This window comes from Typopeltis vanoorti, chromosome 12 (genome assembly GCF_054136105.1).
Source record: "Typopeltis vanoorti isolate ZY-2024b chromosome 12, IOZ_Tvanoo_1.0, whole genome shotgun sequence".
NCBI classification, from domain to species: Eukaryota; Metazoa; Arthropoda; class Arachnida; order Uropygi; family Thelyphonidae; genus Typopeltis; species Typopeltis vanoorti.
In genome coordinates, this window is record NC_143560.1 from 100,792,137 (window position 1) to 100,810,570 (window position 18,434).

Genomic DNA, 18,434 nt, shown 5'->3' on the forward strand with positions numbered 1-18,434 from the left:
ACAAGCATACAAATGTTTGGTAAAATCATCCCTTGGCGCAATTCTACCAAATATCTGGGAATTCATCTTGATAGACGTCTAAACTTCAAGTCACATATGGATAGTGTTGCCACTAAGGCAAGTCAGACTATAGCACAGCTGTATCCACTTTTGAACAGGAACTGCTTCCTAAGCATAAGCAACAAAATCTTACTTTTCAAATCGGTAATCAGACCGCAACTAACTTATGCCTCTCCAACCTGGGGTCACACGACTAAAAGCAACATCAACAGACTTCAGATAATACAGAATAAATGCCTAAGAATTTCATTTAATGCCCCATGGTTCATCAGAAACATCCAGTTACATCAAGAAGCCAATCTTCCAGATATTAAGACCTACATGACAAGCATTGCAGAGAAATTCTTCACAATCACGGATAATCACCCAAATCAGTTAGTTCGACAGGCAGCGGACTACAAGCCCTCAGATCGTTTCAAACATAAAAAACCGAAATCCTCCATCCCAAGAGAAAGCTGATACAGCCTCAATGCTCACAATGAGCGGGTAAATTACCCAATAATTTCATCACCCACAATCTAAAATCCAGATGAAGGGATAAAGAGTCAAGGACTCAGTCCATCAACCAATTAAGTTCAAGTTTAAGTTCAAGTTACAGTTGGGAATGACGTAACGTGCAATGACAAGAGCAAACGAATATCGGCGTTAGATCACAGTGCATTTGTTTCCTAATCTAAAGCGTTAATCGAATAATTCCAATTATTAACTATTCAATCACTGTCAAAACATAAGCTGTAACCTTTAACATGTTGTATTGCATTTATATAATGTTGCAAGTATTGTTATTATTTATAAACAAAAAGAAAATTTAATTTTTTCATTTTTTCCTTGTGGGTGCTGCAGTGTCGCAGTGCTTATGTACGGGCCGCCACTGGAATCCATGAGCTGAACTACCTGTTACGCCTAAGGGTGGCATGATCTTAGCTAGCTGCCAAAACAACTTGAAAAGAAAATTTCAAAGATGTAGGGCTATAAAGAGCATTGCCTACTTTGCTTTAGGTATTGATTACTTTAGAGCAGGGGGTTCTTAACCGGCGGTACATTCTATCCACGAACTCCCTGGGAGTGTTCGTGGATAGATTTCGGATCCGTGAGATAGATGGGAAAAATTACATATTTCGTTTCACTGACCTCTTATTGACATTTAGCTTTTCCTTCAATTAAGAAATTAGGCAACAAACTACACTATTATTTACAATACCTGTGATTTTGTCAGCAATTGAAATCACAGGTATTTTCATATCATGTTACAGTTGTTTCAGATATCTCGAAATATCGAAGAATAGCATCACATTCGATTCAAATAAAGTTCATTTCTGCAGCGAATATGTTGCTGATAGCATTATAGATTCAACGTTGAAGCAGAAAGTGACTGCTGCTTTTACCCAGATGAAAAGAAGTACAGAAAAGTACATCTTTTCTTCTTGGTAATCAGGTTTTGAACCTTGCTAGAAAAATCGGTACAACTGACTAATTTAGATAATAATATGAGTTAGTGTTAGTGTTGCTGTACTATTACCACCATCTTTGAGTGGTAATATCATCAGTATTCTATCAGTAATAAATCATCAGTGTCCATCAGTGGTGGCAGGTGAAAATTAATTTTTTAAGTGGGGCAATAGCAATGACAAGTGCAAACGAATATCGGCATTAGATCGCAGTGCATTTGTTTCGTGTAATGATAATTGAAAAAAATATTATTCTTTTCATATTTTCAACAGTGACACTCGTCATAATTCAGCCTTGTATCTATAATAAAATTTTCAGCTTGGTTCAATGTGATATCTCGATAATCTAAGATATAGCTATCATAATTAAATTAAATAAAGAAATAAATAAAACTGAAGGATAGCATTTAATCGGACATGGTCGTTGGCCAAATATTTTTGTTTCACAGCTATGAATATAAAAATTAGTGAAATGAAATTATCATCTTTATATAACGCTTTGGAAGCAAAGTTAGTGGTGATAACATCCTTTGATTAGGAGGACAGATTCTGATCTTTCCGTGTATGCATATTTTAAAAAAAAATTAAATTATGTATACTAAATAATGATTAACAAAAACACGGTATATAATAGAATATAATAGAAACAATGATATTTCTTTTCAAAATAATCTTTCTAAAATACTCACAAACTTTGCTTGTTTATAAAAACAACACTTTATTTTATTTTATTTTATTTTTTTATCAAAAATAGAGTCTGCCAAACACTATAGAGTCCACTATTTGTTTAACCGCGGTAAACTAAGAACTGTGTTTGTGTGATGTACTTTGTTTCCTGTACTGTCCCTGTTCCATCAAACAAGCTGAAATATTTAAGGGTATATGATTTTGGAGGCCCGCGAAACCAAATCCTCGAAATTGTTTATTAGTCATGAAGTAAGCAAGAAAACATTATTCTACATGTTTGAAACAAAATGACTTTTATCATAAAGACCAATAGATCAGAATTACGAGGTCTGATTACCGTATTAATTAGACACAGATTATCAATTGATACATCTATTGTTCAGTGTCCAATATTTATTCGACAAGGAACTTTTCATATTCATTTCTGAACGAGATTTTAATATCCTTTTTGTGTCATTTTTGGAAGTGTATCACAAAGTGTAAGCAGAATTATAATATAATAAATAAAGAAAGAACTCGGCTAAAGACTTTTTCCTAATAGGGAATAGGACAGCGGATTAGCGGTATCTAACTTTTGGTAACTGGGGTGGGGAGAGCAGTCATCCTCACCATTAGTCAATCATAGATAGCTTGCTCCAAATCATGAATGATTTCATTAAACATCTAGGGAAGATGTATTCGTCAGGCATCTGCAGTCATCTCGTGGTCTCTATCCATAACACGATTTTTTGTTGTCTGAAATAGTGTAAGACCTATGACGGATTTCCTTAACTTGCAGGATTAAAAATCTGAGTTTCCGGGAGAAAAAGAAAAATTTGCCATGCCAGAAATAGAATAACTCATCATACCAGTTCGAAGGCAGAGACTGCGACTACGAGTGCCGCCTGCTTCCTGTGGAAAAAAAAATACAGGATTTATTTATTTAATTTTATTTTAAATAACATTTTCTTTATTTTTATATATGATATCTTCCACCATAATTCATTTATCAAGTGCATAACATGGACATCAAGTGCATTCGAATGATTGTCTAACTGCACAAATGCACAAAACTTCTACAATATCGAATTTTACAGCTTAATTACCGATCTTCAAACTATCGTTAGTGGGAATCGATTAACTCTGTTAACTTTAGTGCTATAAACAACTTAAATATATATTCTAATACCTTTGATTTCTCCAAAGGAAGAGGGGAGAACTCTTTAAACATCAGTGCTAGTAAGATTCAATTCTCTCTTCGGTTGTGCAAAAAATGACTATTTCTCTCATTCTTAAGTTCAATAATAATACCCAATCTCTAGAAAAGGTGAGGTTACTGTTCTTAGGAGGAAACTCACAAATATTCATGATAGTGATATGTAGCACGTATTCCCAGTAATTTTTCTTTATCTGAGTTTTCTCTTTTGGTTCAGCTGTTGCATTCCTTTTAAATTGTACAGTTAATCTGTGCAAATCCGAAATCCGCCAGTGATAAAATTCTTCTTTACTTCAGTACTTTCAGAAGAGCGGAGTCAATTAAATTGATTAACATACTTACCTCCTGTTATTGATTTATTCTAATTGATATTCTGCATTTTTACTAGATATTCCTGACCTTCTTTTAAACGTGTTAAGATACATATGGCAGTTAGCCATCAGTCATTCACAGTTCATCTGTAACACACACACATACGACATTTTTTTTCTTACTGCAGTATATAGTTTTTTTCTTCTTCTTTTTCTTCACCCTCCTTGGCTCCTCTTCAACGGAAATCATAAAGCGAATGTGTTATATCTAATAATTGCTTTTTTTGTTGTTGTTTTATTCTGTTTGTTAATGTTTTCCAGATGAATGGAAGTGTCGTTTTCAAGACCCTTTTCTTTAGAATAACCTCAATCTGCGCATATTTCATTTTCTTAAAATAATAACTTTTCAAATAAAACGTCATCATCTTATTTGTTACCTTATGTACATGTTCAAATGAATCAAGAGATTGAATCTTGATTTTTGCCTGAATTAAGAGATCCAAATCACAGATGATCTTCCACTAATTACGTACAAAAACTTAATTCAGATGTTTTCTATGTGATATTATGTGATAATATGTAATGTTATCGATTCTAAAAAAGAGTACCAGTGATGCTTGAAACAATTCTTACAACCTAAAAACTACCATGTAATATAACTATTGCATGATAGCATTTAGGCTGCATAGCGTGCCATTTTTGCCGCCAGTGTGCAGCTACAATTATGCTAGTTGGCATATTGTTGTGGATTGAAAAAACAATCCTTGTTTAGTCTCTAGAGTAGGCTTCCTGGATTGGTTAACCCTTAGCCAACCCGAATATACTATAAATCGCCAACGTTTCGAGCGTACGATTGGCATAAAAAACGAATTTTAACTCCTTCCAAAAGTTGCAGACAAAATTAAACAGACTTCATGAATACAGGACTACAAACAAATAAATTGTCTAGGTGGAAGCGTTAGGCAACAAAAGTAGGATGATTCTCAGTAAAACAATTAAAATATCCATAACACCGAGACTGTTACTTAAAGCAGTGAATGCTATTGCTAACTATGATATATAATTTTCTACAATTTTCGATATTATTATTATTATTATTATTATTATTATTATTATGTGACACCTCTACGGAGTCCAAAGGCTCATCGAGGATAGAGTGTGCCAACATCATCGAACGATTGATGTAATAGATTCGATTTCAGATGTTACTAAGTATTTGACGCTGTCATTTAGATTTCTGGTTCTATCGTATAGTACTATTAATCCTAAAAGGAAGTTGTTGAAGAAATTATATGTAAAGTTTTCTGTTAACTACGTTAGTTAAATCGTTATGAGAATACTTAAGAATGGAAATGAGTGCTTGATTGTTTTATGACTTTTAGAAAACACAGGAAAAAGCATTAATAATTTCGAACATAACATTATCGATTCTCGCACTTAACTGTTTATTATCCGACAACATGAACCTAATGAATTGTTCAGATGAAGGTCAATCTCTTTTTCAGATGTTGTTCATCGAAACAACTTGTGAATATTTCATTAACCTCATCATTATGTGAACTGGAAATGAATATTCTGTTCTAGTGGTGTGACAATTAACTTTTACATTGTTTCATTTAAAATTAATGTTAATAACCGAGTTGCCTTATACATATTTGTAAAGAATTTCATAAATATTTAATCAAAAAGGGCGGCAAACAACATTATCATTTTACCAAGAGTAATCAGACAATACTAAAAATATAAAACAAATTTTGTATTCAGTGTGGCAGAAAGGTAATAAGAAAAGCACATAAACTTGTATGTTTTGTCGCTGTTTTCTGGATTTATATAGTGTAGTATTCAAGTGGAAAATTAACTGTTAGCAACCAACGTTCAAGTAAACTTTTACTGATCTTTTAAAGCGTATATCGATAATCTGAGCTAAAGCATTTTATGCTTTTGCTCAGAATTGTACTAAAATTTTGGGGAGAGTTTTTCAGTTGGGGTTGAGTTCAGCTGAAAGTTTAAAAAAAAATGGCCAGAGTTCACACATGAATTTTCGCTAACAAAAGATATTTCTCGACGTCAGGTAGGAAGAATATTAGAAATTCAATGTTCTGCACTTTTGAATTTACAAATCAGTAAAGTTATGAACCAAAAATGCCCGATATCACATGATGATGGTAACTGTAGAAGAGAGATACAAGCCTTCATCTTGCTGAAGAAATAAAATTTGAGAACTTTCCTTAATTTTTCTCAATAGCAGTTATAATGACTATGTAGAACCTCCGTAGCTCAGTTGGTATAGACGAAGTCCTTTGGGCGGAAAGATCTGGGCTCGATTCTCGTCCATGACGTGAGGAACCTTTATCTGGTATCTGAGGTACGGGATTTTCTCACCCGGAAACTCAGGTTTTTCGTCCCCCAGAACAGGCAAACTGGCCCCGTGAATACATATGAATCACATCAGGAATACTTAAGACCCAGCCATAGGCCTGATTCGTTAGCTATGTTCGTCTCGAGTCCGGATAAAATTTGGGGGCTTGAGATGATGCCGTATCTCTCCGTAAAAGGGGCTCACGGCTGTTGTATCATTATACGAAATAAATAAAACAGTAACTATACTCTATAATTATCACCTGAATGGAGTTCACAGAAAACGTTACTCGTCTTTATTTAACTGAATGTGATCTATAGAGCATTTATAGGTCTGCCTAATAGGACTTGCCGGTGATTTTTGGTTGGACGAAATCATCAAGTATTGGACTTCTTGTGACAAATTGGTGTAACGTAACCTTCGATATTGTCGAAAAATTTCCAAGGCTCGAACAGTGAATGTTGTATTGAACATAAACGTCGTGATTTCGAAGCAGCGTTCGTGCCTTTAGTACCACGTGTTATTAAGTACATATGAAATACTCGATAACACTTTCGATAGCTAGATATTTTGCCAGTTTTAATTCTTATATGATTCATTTATCGTGGTAAAAGTAGTGCATAACTTTTCGCAATATTGTTTAATCAGGAAATCGTTGTGAAACTCACTACAGAAATATAGATACGCAGAACCGGCGCATAGTATTTTTCTTGTGTGTGCGATTCATGTTCGGTGCTTTTCCAAACAAGTTTTTTTTGAATAAAGTGTGAATAAAACGAACAGGAAATGAAAAACAAATGAAAACCGCTTTACAGTATAATGTTACCTACAGATTAGTCCTGCTTATACACATTTTTTCAAGTTATATAAATTTTCAAAAAAAGTTAAGAGATTTATTCAAATATTCTTTACATTAATTTTGCATTAATAAATAAATTAATTTTGAAGATTCAATGAAAATAGATAACAGAATTTTACAAGAATGTTTCACATTGGACTCGAGAGTTTGCCGATTATTTTGTGTCGCTGACGCCGCCCTAACAGCCCGCTAATATAACAGGCTCGAATGTCGAGAAGAATGAGTTATGAATAGTAAGCCGACTTTTAGGGCCGGATCACATGCACCCAAGCCGATTAAAATTAGGATATGGCCCTTACACGGAACTTAACGATTAATCATAAGTTGATTTATGATACATCAAAAAATAAAGACCTATTTTAGGTATATTTTGGTAAATTTTAATAAAATATTACAGTGATATAATCGGGTTCAGGATACAATTTCAGAATTTATTTGTTCGTTTTCGGGAAGATCTGAAGGGGCCCGAACGGAAGACGACGTTGTATATATATATATATATAATTCATAATTATATATACTATTCGTTGTTCGTTTAAACTCTTATCTCATATTTTTTGACATCTTTTAGGCGTCTTTTCTTCAGCGGCACCTGTGTATATTGCACACACCACCAGCCGGGCCTGAGATACCACAAATACATTGTCTGCCATGATAATAATCATGATGAACAATTTATTAAACAAATTGAAGAGATGCCATCTTTATAAAATAAGTTACACCTTCTCTCTTTTCGGCAAGTGATATTAAAAGATACAGTGAGCTTAGTTTATTAGCGATAAGTACTTATTAAGCAAATAATATCACATAAAATTTACATTACATCCTCTGATGTTTATTAGAGCTTCTGATGAGAGCGACACCAAAGAGTGCGTGATAGATATAACAACTTATTGATATCTAAATGAAAACTGATAACTTCTGTGGGTTGATGGATATCAGTCCCGTGGACTCTGAGCCCTTTATCGCTATGAATGATTCCCTATTTAAAGGAAGAAATATTTTCAGCACTTGGCCCGCCCTAATTAGGGCTGGTTTGAAAGATTTCAATCTGTGATCAGGGCCGCCTTTGGGCATTTATGTTTCCATCTGTCTTTTTCATCGTAATCTGATGACTCACGAATGAGTAGGTTGGGATGGATTAATGCCTGAGCAAAGTAATTGGTTGCTATCTGGAGGTGAAACGTAGGTATGTCTGGCAGATTTCCGTCTTGATGGAGGATAGTGTTCCTTACAAACCACGGGGCATCGAAGATCATTCGGAAGCATTTGATTTGGATTAATTATAATCTTTTAATGTTGCTAGGAGAGGTGTGACTCCATGCTGGTGAACCATGAATCAGTATGGTTCTGGTGATTGTTTGTATATTCATAATTTATTTCCTGGATTGACTTTGCTTCTACGGTTGAGTAGAGGGGAGAGTTGAGATATTGCTGAGTTTGCTTTGTTGCAGGCATGAGAGATGTGGGAGTTGAAGCTGAGATGGTTATCTAGTTTGATTTCGAGGTATTTTATTTCTTTTTGCCATGGGATATCAGTATTGAACATCGTGACTGCTCCATGATGGTCTGTTTTCTTCCTTGTAAATAGTATGGCCGTGCATTTGTCTGCATTTACATTAATTCTCCATAACCGAAACCATTTTTCAAGACTCATTGCTGCATTTTGTAGTCATTGTGTGGCCAGGTATGGTCTGAGCGATCTGGTCAGTATCGACATGTCATCGACATAAAATGCCATGGTGGTTGATATCGTGCTTGCGACGTCTGAGATAAAAATGTTAAAGAGTAGCGGCGAAATAGGGAGCTTTGCGGGACACCTGCTGTCATTCTTCTTGTAGTTGATCTGACTCCACGAAGTTTCACTTGAAATTTTCGGTATTTTAGGTAAGCATCTATGATTTGGACGAGGTTTAGTGAGTATTTAGCAGTAATTAGTTTGTGGATGAGGCCTTTGTGCCACAATTTATCGAAGGCTTTCGCCACATCCAGGAAGATTGCACCTGTATGCTGTCTCCAATTAAATCCGATAGTTATGTATTCTATAAGTCTGTGGATTTGTTGAGTTGTGCAGTGACCAATTCGAAAACCAAATTGTTCTTTTGGGATTAGACCTAGATTGTCAGTTTCGCTTTGTAGGCGTTTTAGAATTAATTTTTCAGTTATTTTCCCTAGGCCTAACAAGAGGCTGATAGGTCTGTAATTCTGGGGGAACTGAGGCGCTTTCCCTGGTTTGTAGATAAGGATTACATCTGCCTGCTTCCAGCGAGTGGGGAAGTAGTTGAGTCTTAGCATCGCATTAATGATAGCCACTAGATGCATTATTGTTTTGTGAGGGAGTGCTTTTATAATTTTGTTTGAAATCTGATCATGACCTGGTGCTTTTCTGTTATTGAGGTTCTTGATGATTTGGTATATTTCATTTGGTGTAGTATAGCTTGTGTTGTCACGGGTGGTCGTACGATGAAGTGCATAGCGTACTTGCCTGTGAATTTTTTCAATGAAGCGCCAGTGTGCATGAGTGTAGTTTGTTTGAAATTGCAGCTCCAGGGAGTCTGCAAAAGCTTCTGCTTTTTCATCATCTCGGTAGACTATACCTCTTTCTCCATGGATTGGTTGTATGTTGGGGTGATCGCTGGGAAGGGCGTTAGTTATTTTCGATAATGAATTATCTACAGTGTTTAAGGAGCTTAGTTTCCTCTCCCATTGCTGATTATTATGGTCCTTGATTGCATATCGGACTAGGTTTGTTGCCCTGTTAAGCTCTTGTTTTTGTTGCGGATAAGCTTTAGAATCTCTTCTGGGAGCAGGTTAGTTTGAGCTGGAACGGTAACGTTGGAGGCTGTTGCAAGGCCAGCCTCCAACGTTAACTCCAACGTAAGACATAGCGATCAATAAACTGGATTGTGCTTTCCAGTTTATTGATCGCTATGTCTACTTCTTTGGGTGAGGAAATAGTTGAGACAGGGCCTGTGATGTTGCTGAGAGGTCAGTTGAGCTTCTTGAGATATATGTAGGATTGTACGGAGATGGTTTCTGCTTCTCCGCCTAGGCTAAGCAGAACTGGATTGTGGTCGGAGCTAAGATCATTAATAGCCTGTAACTGGAATTGGTGTGGGGTGTTCCTGAAAATGGCTAAACCAGGACGCCAGGTTTGCCGAGTGGTCCGTAGTGTGTTTGTTCAATAGAACCTGCTATGGAGATGTTTCTTGTCATAGCGAATTTGTGTAGGCTCTTCCGATTGTTATTGGTGTTTCTACTGTTCCATGCAGGGTGTTTCGTTTAGGTCTCCTGCCACTATTGTTGTTTCATTTGTGTCAAGGAGCTGGGAGAGGTCTGAGGCTAGGAGTTGTTTGCCTGAAGGGTTGTAGACTGAATATAGTTTTAGACTGCCTATGTTTTTTGTATGTATTTCAATTCCAATTTCTTCCAGGTTTGTAGTTGCTGATTTCTTGATCTCATTGTATCTTATGCTTTTTTAAACAAATATAGCAGTTCTTCCCCCTCTGGTGTTGAGTCTATCTGATCTTAGTAGTGTGTAGTACCTTAATTTGGGGTTGTCGAAAGGCCGAAGATGCGTCTCATTGACTAAAATAATATCTATCTTATACCTTTCAGCAAATTCTTTTAGTTCTAGGATATTGTTGTTTAGCCCGTTAGCATTCCAATAAGCGATCTGTAATGAATTAGTTAAGGTGAGCGTGTTATCCATTAATCATGGAGAAGATAACTTGTGTGTTTTTGAGGAATTTGTTGGTCTCAGCCTGATTGGAATTTGTTTTGGTAAAGGCTGTTAACATCTCTCTTAGAGCAGCTAGGATTGCTGCGGTGGTTTGGTTGAAGATGCGGGTTTGCTATTAGCAGAGACCGCAGATGCATATGATTTTTCAGGAGTTACGACCCGCGTTTTGATTTCTGGTGTAATTCGCTTCTCATTGGGCAGGGATAGTGCCTCTCTAGCCTCCTGCAGGTTGAATGGGTGGAGTGACCATCCCTTGTAATTTGCTGGGTGTGGGCCGCCACAGTTCGCACACTTAGCGGGCGTGGTTCGTGTTTTGACGTAATTGTGTGAAGGATGGTTGTTACCGCACTTGACACACTTGTAATCCGTTTTTCATAGTTTTTTTGCATGCTCATACTTTTGACAGCGATGGCATTGACCTGCTGAAGCCTTTCTTCTGAGAGGCTGGGTCTTGATGACCAAGCTGCAAACTATTTTAAGGTCGTACATTTCTCTATGGTCTTTACTGATCTCGACCAAGACCAGATGCATAGGGCGCTTGTCTGCTCGGTACATGCGCGATATCTTAATCGGCTCTAGGCCTTGTGGTCTGAGGTCAGTAGCTATTTCTTCAGCTGGTATGGTCTCAGCCAGTCCTCTGATTACCATCTTTACATTTTTTTTCACTTTTAAGCTGAAATGAGTGATATGGGACTTTCAGTTCATCCATAAATCTGGTGAGCTGGTGGTAGTCTGAAGTTCCTTCAGGTTGAATCCGAATTCCTTCATCTGTACTCTTGGCTGATGTAAATTTGATGTTTGCGTTCTTCATCGTCGCTCTAATAAAAGACCATTTTTCCTTTGTTCTTAATATTACAGGTGGAATTCTCTCTTTGGGTTGTGCCCTGGAGTCAGTCTCTATTCTTTCATCAGGTTGTGCTGTTAAGTCAATTGGAGTTGTTTTTTCCAAGGCTTGATGTATGTGAGTCTACTAGGGGCTGGTTGTTAACCGGTGACATAATCTCTCTGGTGTTATCTTTAGAAGTGCTAGGGAGAGGGTCAGGGGATTGACAGTCCTCTGTTTTAACCTTTTCTATTTGGTGGATTGCCACCTTTTCTGGTCATTTCCTTTGTCATAGGCCTCCTACATGCTTAAAGATTGCCAATAGCTGCTTAAAATCGAGCTCATCGTATGGAGAGTCCATAGTGTGGCCTGAGAGAAAATACAGGTTTCTCGGGTTTCCCGAGTAATCCTGTACACTGAGAGTCTACTAGCAAATCCCATAGACAGCTTAGAGTAAGTGTCTACCAGCAGAAAGTTAGTTTGTTATAGGTGACTATCCTAAAAACGAGGAAAAAGGAGTTTTGAAAACTTACTTGGACACAGTGCAGCGACCTACCTCCCTAAAACCATTGGTCCTCATTCAACCACCATTGGTTGAATGAGTGGACCAATGGTTGAATGAGAGGACCAATGGTGGTTGAATGAGGACCAATGGTCCTCATTCAACCACCATTGGTCCTCATGGCTGGTGAAGCCTGCCGGCCATTAGACCTATGCATATTTCAAACAGAGGGGGAGATAGTAGCTCACGAACTGTGTTAGTTCCAGTGCAATGCGAGCTTCCCGAAAAACCTTATATAAAATTCAACTAGGCAGAGTCTAAAGGAATACGTCCGAGCACAATGACAGCAAAAACAAAACTCTGATATCTAAATAAACAGAAACATGCATATATAGCTTGTGTGTGTGTGTGTATGTGTGTCTGTTGGAAATATTTGGGTTCGAATTCGATATTGGAAGTGTAGAATCTTTGTAAGCGGTTTTGAGCCGTTCTCATATGGAGATAGCAATTTTTTATTTTCCTTCTTTTTTTTTTTTTTCAGCTCACGAAACAGTCAGACCAGCAGAAGAACCAACACTTTCAGGAACATAATACATTATGCTCATTCTTAGTTGTTTCGACGGCGTACATAGAATTTAATTTATCATGCAATACGTTATGTAATCCCGATTGAAGAATATTTTAAAAGCTGGACTGGTTTGTGTAGTACAACGTTCATTGGATAATAAAGACTTGTACAGTGCACTGTAACTTAGGTAACGATACCTTGCCACCATTGAAGGCTTGAACGACAGTGGTGAAGGGAGGCTAATGTCAAATGTCGCCAATTTGTACTTCCTGATCCTGACACTACGTTTTACTGTCTGAAAATAGTGTGGGTTCTATGGTCGATTTTCTTGAGTTTACAGGAGAAAAAACTGGCTTACCTGTGCCAGTGATCGACTAACTTGGGAACCGATTGAAAAAAGGCTTACTAAGGTTCATCTAGTCGGTGACTAGAATTGAACTTACGACACTCTTTCTTCGGGTCCAAATGTTACCAGTCTTTGCACCATTCTTATTCTTCAGTTGGTTTTTTTCTATTCGCAAAGAGTTTGCAATATAGACAAAATACTGAATCCTTGAAGATAGAATAAAGTAACCAGGTTCTAGTGATTGTTTTCACTAATTGGAAGAATTCGTGCGTAATATGTTTTCGAAAACTTCTCACCTGTACTGCTTTTGGAAAGTTAAATTTTTAATAATAATTTTCAAAAATAGTGTCCTGCTGTTTTTTATTCAAATAAATTATTGTATTCCTGAACGGGTAGAAAGTGTATTCTGTTTAATGGATTCTTAGGATTATCTAACCATCTTTCTTGAAATTTATCAGTTATGTTAACCGTTAACATGGAGGTAGAAAGTCATTTCGTATCTTGCTCTATCAGTGACTATCTCTACTATATTTGATGAAACTATAGTTCTGAATTTTTAAATTGAAAACGAAACAGAAAAAATTCACTGGGACTTTAGAATACAAACTGATCGGCCCTTGGAATACAATAGACCTGCTAGTATATTGTATTCCAAGCGCCGATCAGTGAACAATTATTGAACAATAATTGAACATCATCAAGTTTGGATTACTGACATCGCAGTACACACTAACAACAACATCAACAATAAAGAACAGAAAAAAAAGACTAAATATCCAGATCTGGCAACAGTTGTTGGCTGGCTGTCGCTTAAACACACCAGAGTTATATCAATTGTTATTGGCGCACTTGGTCCAATTCCAAAGATGCTACCCAACTATTTACAAGAATTAAACACCAATGAACGGACTACATATGATCTACAAAAAAAAGGCATTACTTGGTATAGTTCATATTTTACGACGCTACCTGGCAGACTATTGCTTAGATTGAATTATTATTATTATTATTATTATTATTATTATTCCTGATACCTCCAAGGAGTCCGAAGACTGATCGCGGGAGGACACCTACAACTGTCTCTACACCTAACCTCTACTACGAATCATCTTCATCAACGCCATCTACCGCCCACCTCCAACACCACCACAACTAGTAATTTTTGTCTGTAAATTGCGTGTGTTCTGAAGGGCCGATTTGTATGTATGCGGGATGAAAAACCCGAGTTTCCGGGAGAAAAAACCCTGCTACCTCCGTATGAGATCGGCTTACTCACCTTCGATTGAAATCGACCAGATAAAGATTCCTCCCGTCGCGACGAGAATCGAACTTAGGCCTATTCCAATCGAAGGGCGCAATGTACCGTCGTTCTTCCAATTGCGCTACGGAGGCAATATAATTAATCAGCTAATGCCTTTTTGTTCCCGCATAGAGAGTAGGCGAGGCCGTTTTAGCCCAATCTAAATTTTGGAGGCTGAGTAGGTAGTTCAATCTCCACTGGTACCCATTCAGAGATAGCTGGCCCAAAGCTATCACTAATTAAGCGCGCATGCAACGAAGAGAGAAGGCTCAACGTTCCGCCATCTCGTGGACCCTTACCCTAACACAATATATTTAATGTCAGAAAGAATGTGGGTTTACGGTCGATTTTCTTGAGTTTACAGGACGAAAAACCCGAGTTTCCGGGAGAAAAAGCTCGCTTGCCCTTGCCACTAGATTCGAAAGCAAGTCTTCCTTCATGCAGTCAAGCACTGTGGTATGCAAACGCCACATCCACTGAACTACACAGGCTTAATTGTATGAATATAATAATTTTCTTCTTCTTGGTAGTTTTGTTGAGTAGCATAGGTATCTGATGTGATCTCACAAAGAACCGTATGAGCTGTTGAAGGGTGTAGGGATGTAGAGAGTTGTAGGTGGTGTTATAAGATACGAGTCTCTTGTTTCGATAGGTGATGTTGAAGTAATTCCTTATTAATGTTATGTAATGTTTCAGATTTTTTATGCTCAGGATTCTGTGTATCGCCATGAGCTGGTCGGATATTGGTTGTTGCGTGTAAATAATAATAATAATAATAATAATAATAATAATAATAATAATAATAATAATAATAAATAATAATAATAATAATAATAATAATAATAATAATAATAAATAAAAATATTTGTTATTAAATCAGCTGATTAGCTGATTTAATAGTAATAAAAATTTATTCAAAATTTTTTATTTTGTAGCCTGTGTAGCTCAGTGGATGTGGCGTTTGCACACCACCGCACTAGGCCGCACGAAGGAAGTCTTGGTTTCGAGTTTAGTCGGCGACTAGAGGAAATTTTTCTAAGCCTTTTTTCGACCGGTTCCCGAGTTAGTCGATCTCTGGCACGGGCAAGCAGGTTTTTCCTCCCGGAAACTCGGGTTTTTCGTCCTGTAAACTCAAGAAAATCGACCGTAGAACCCACATTATTTCAGACATTAAATATATTGTGTTAGGGTTAGAGACCACGAGATGGCGGCACATTTGAGCCGTCTCTCTTCACTGCGTACCGCTTAATTAGTGATAGCCTTGGGCCATCTGTCTCTGATTGGGTACCAGTGGAGATTGAACTGCCCACTCAGTCTCCAAAAGTTAGATAGGGCTAAATGGCCTCGCCTACTCCCGTATATACGGGAATAAAAAGGCGTTAGCTGATTTTTTTTTTTAATTTTTTATTCTTACATATGGTACATACATTACATTCATTTGATTACATATGATACAATATTATATACATTTGTTTACATATGATACATACATTATATACAGGGTGTTCGGGATAAATTTGACATATTTATAATTAATTATATTTTTCCGTAAGTTACATGTATTAACACACACTTCTCTTCATTTAAAAGTTTGGACCCTTCTTCATTCATATACAAGATGTCAGAAAGGATGGATAGCTGGAACCCACCTGAATCATGGAAGAGAATAACTTGTATCATGATGATTCGTGCCCACCATCAAAATAAGGATATTACGACTGCTGCCCAATGCTCCCTGAATACAGTAAAAACAATCAGGCATGAACTAGAGACTTGCAATGGTGACTACGAGGATGTAGCAAGAAGAAAGATCCCTAGCAGACGATCTGATTGCGTTCGTACAGCAGAATTCCTCGCAAATCTGCAGGAACAGGTGTTGAAGAACCCTGGCATTGGAATTCGGGCTTTGTTCGTGGAGTTGCTAACTGTAGTCAAGCCCTGGATAACAAGGGTAGCCAATGGTAGGCCGTATGTATGGCAGCAGGATTCGGCCCCTTGCCACACCTCTGGGAAAAGTCAAAAATGGTTGTCTGAAAATTTCTACGACTTCACCAGTCCAAATGTTTGGCCTCCAAACTCCCCAGACCTTAACCCCATGGATTATTTTGTATGGGGCGCAGTTGAAAAAGACACCAATCGCACTTCCAGTAATACAAAAGCCCAGTTAATGGATAAAATTAAAACAGTTTTTGCGGCCCTTCCCAGGGAGACTGTAGCATCAGCTTGTTCGAGGTTCCGAAGCAGAATTGAAGCTGTGATCGATGCTAATGGTGGTTATTTTGAGTAAATCTTGTTGATAGCATTGTAGTTAACTCTGCCTGTAATGTTTTTTTGTCAATTCATTAAATTTAATAGATACAAAGAAGATTTTCTTTTTCCTTACGAAACTGTCAAATTTATCCCGAACACCCTGTACATTTGTTTACACATGATCTTCTTCTTCTGGTTCCCATCTGCCATACGGCCGCGGGAGGGTAGCTATAAGCTACCATTCTAGGGAGAGAGATGATTATGAGCAAGGTGGTTTCCCGTTGCTTTCCTTGCTGTAAGTATTTATGACTGTAGCCTGTGTGTTCACGGGGTCGGTTTGCCTGCTTGTGGGATGAAAAACCCCAAATAAACTGGCGGAAAAAACCCTGCTGCCCACGCCCAAGACCGGCTAACTTGGCTATGGCTGAGGAAGATCCTTAAGCTCCTCACGTCATGGACGAGAATCGAACCTAGGACACTCCTTCCCCAGGCATATGGTTGCAAAGCGCAAAGCCACTAGGCTAACCGCGTGGACCTTTACACATGATACATACTTAATTACATATTTTTCTTTTAAAAAATTCAATTCTTTTTTTTTAAATTAAAATTATGATTAATATTATCATAATATTAACATTGAGCCTGTGTAGCTCAGTGGATGTGGCGTTTGCACACCACTGCGCTTGGCCGCACGAAGGAAGACTTCATTTCGAGTCTAGTGGGCGACTAGAGGAAATTTTTCTAAGCCTTTTTTCGACCGGTTCCCGAGTTAGTCGATCTCTGGCACGGGCAAGCAGGTTTTTCCTCCCGGAAACTCGGGTTTTTCGTCCTGTAAACGCAAGAAAATGGACCGTAGAAATAACATTATTTCAGACATTAAATATATTGTGTTAGGGTTAGGGACTAGGAGATGGCGGCATATTTGAGCCGTCTCTCTTCACTGCGTACCGCTTAATTAGTGATAGCTTTGGGCCATCTGTCTCTGATTGGGTACCAGTGGAGATTGAACTGCCCACTCAGGCTCCAAAAGTTAGATAGGGCTAAATGGCCTCGCCTACTGCCGTATATACGGGAATAAAAATCAAATAAAATTAAAATAAAAAAATAAAAAATTATACAAAAAATTCTGTATATACTTCATTGTTAATATTAGAAGAACATGTGTTGTAAATACATAATATAAAAGCAAAAACGTATTATTAAAATTTTTAATTGAAATCCAATGTAGGAATTGCAGCACTTAGTGCTGAACTCTGTAAAATTATAAGATGCAAGTCACACAAGATGTTTATTGTATGTATAAATATTTTAGCAATCAATAAAATATATTTAAATAATAATAATAATAGTAAAACACAGAAAGTATATTTCGTCTATTGAGGAAAACCTCCTCAGGTATTAAAGTAACTATTAAAAAAGTGTGTATCTTTAGGAAGCTCAATGCTATTCACAAGCGACATCCTGATGTAGCTCTCTACTTCCTATCTCTTCGCTTCGGATATTTGCATCTCCAGTTCTTGAAAATCAAGTACAGTGGTAGCTTGCTAATCCGAACAAATAAAAACCGTGCTCGTTCGGATTAGCGAATTTTCCTCCAAGAGACAACAATAACTAGCGTTTAAGACAAAAATAATCAGATTCTAATGGTGCATCAATTAAATTCTGCAATTAAATGAAGCAACTGATAGAAAAAAAGCTACTGTACTGTAATGTAAAACTTAAAAAATAATACAGTACACAAGTTTATTTTAGTAAAAATTTAGTTTGTATGTATTGTTGCGGATTCTTATTTAATAAAATTGCATAGGTCAGTAGATAACTTAATTTACGTAAAAAATATCACTTTCGTGTACACAACACAAAAAAAGTTTCACAAAATAACACAAAAAAAGTTTTTTTTGTGTTATTTTAACACAAAATAACACAAAAAAAGTTTTTTTGTGTTATTTTAACACCAAAAAAAAAAAAATGCTCGAATGCTTCT

At 37.0% G+C, this 18,434-nt stretch overlaps 1 protein-coding gene across 1 annotated transcript in view; it reads right to left on the bottom strand.

Moving 5' to 3' along the window:
* LOC150101070 (uncharacterized) overlaps positions 1–18,434 on the bottom strand; it is a 244,627-nt gene that overhangs the window by 91,978 nt on the left and 134,215 nt on the right. The gene's annotated exons all lie outside the window — the stretch shown is intronic.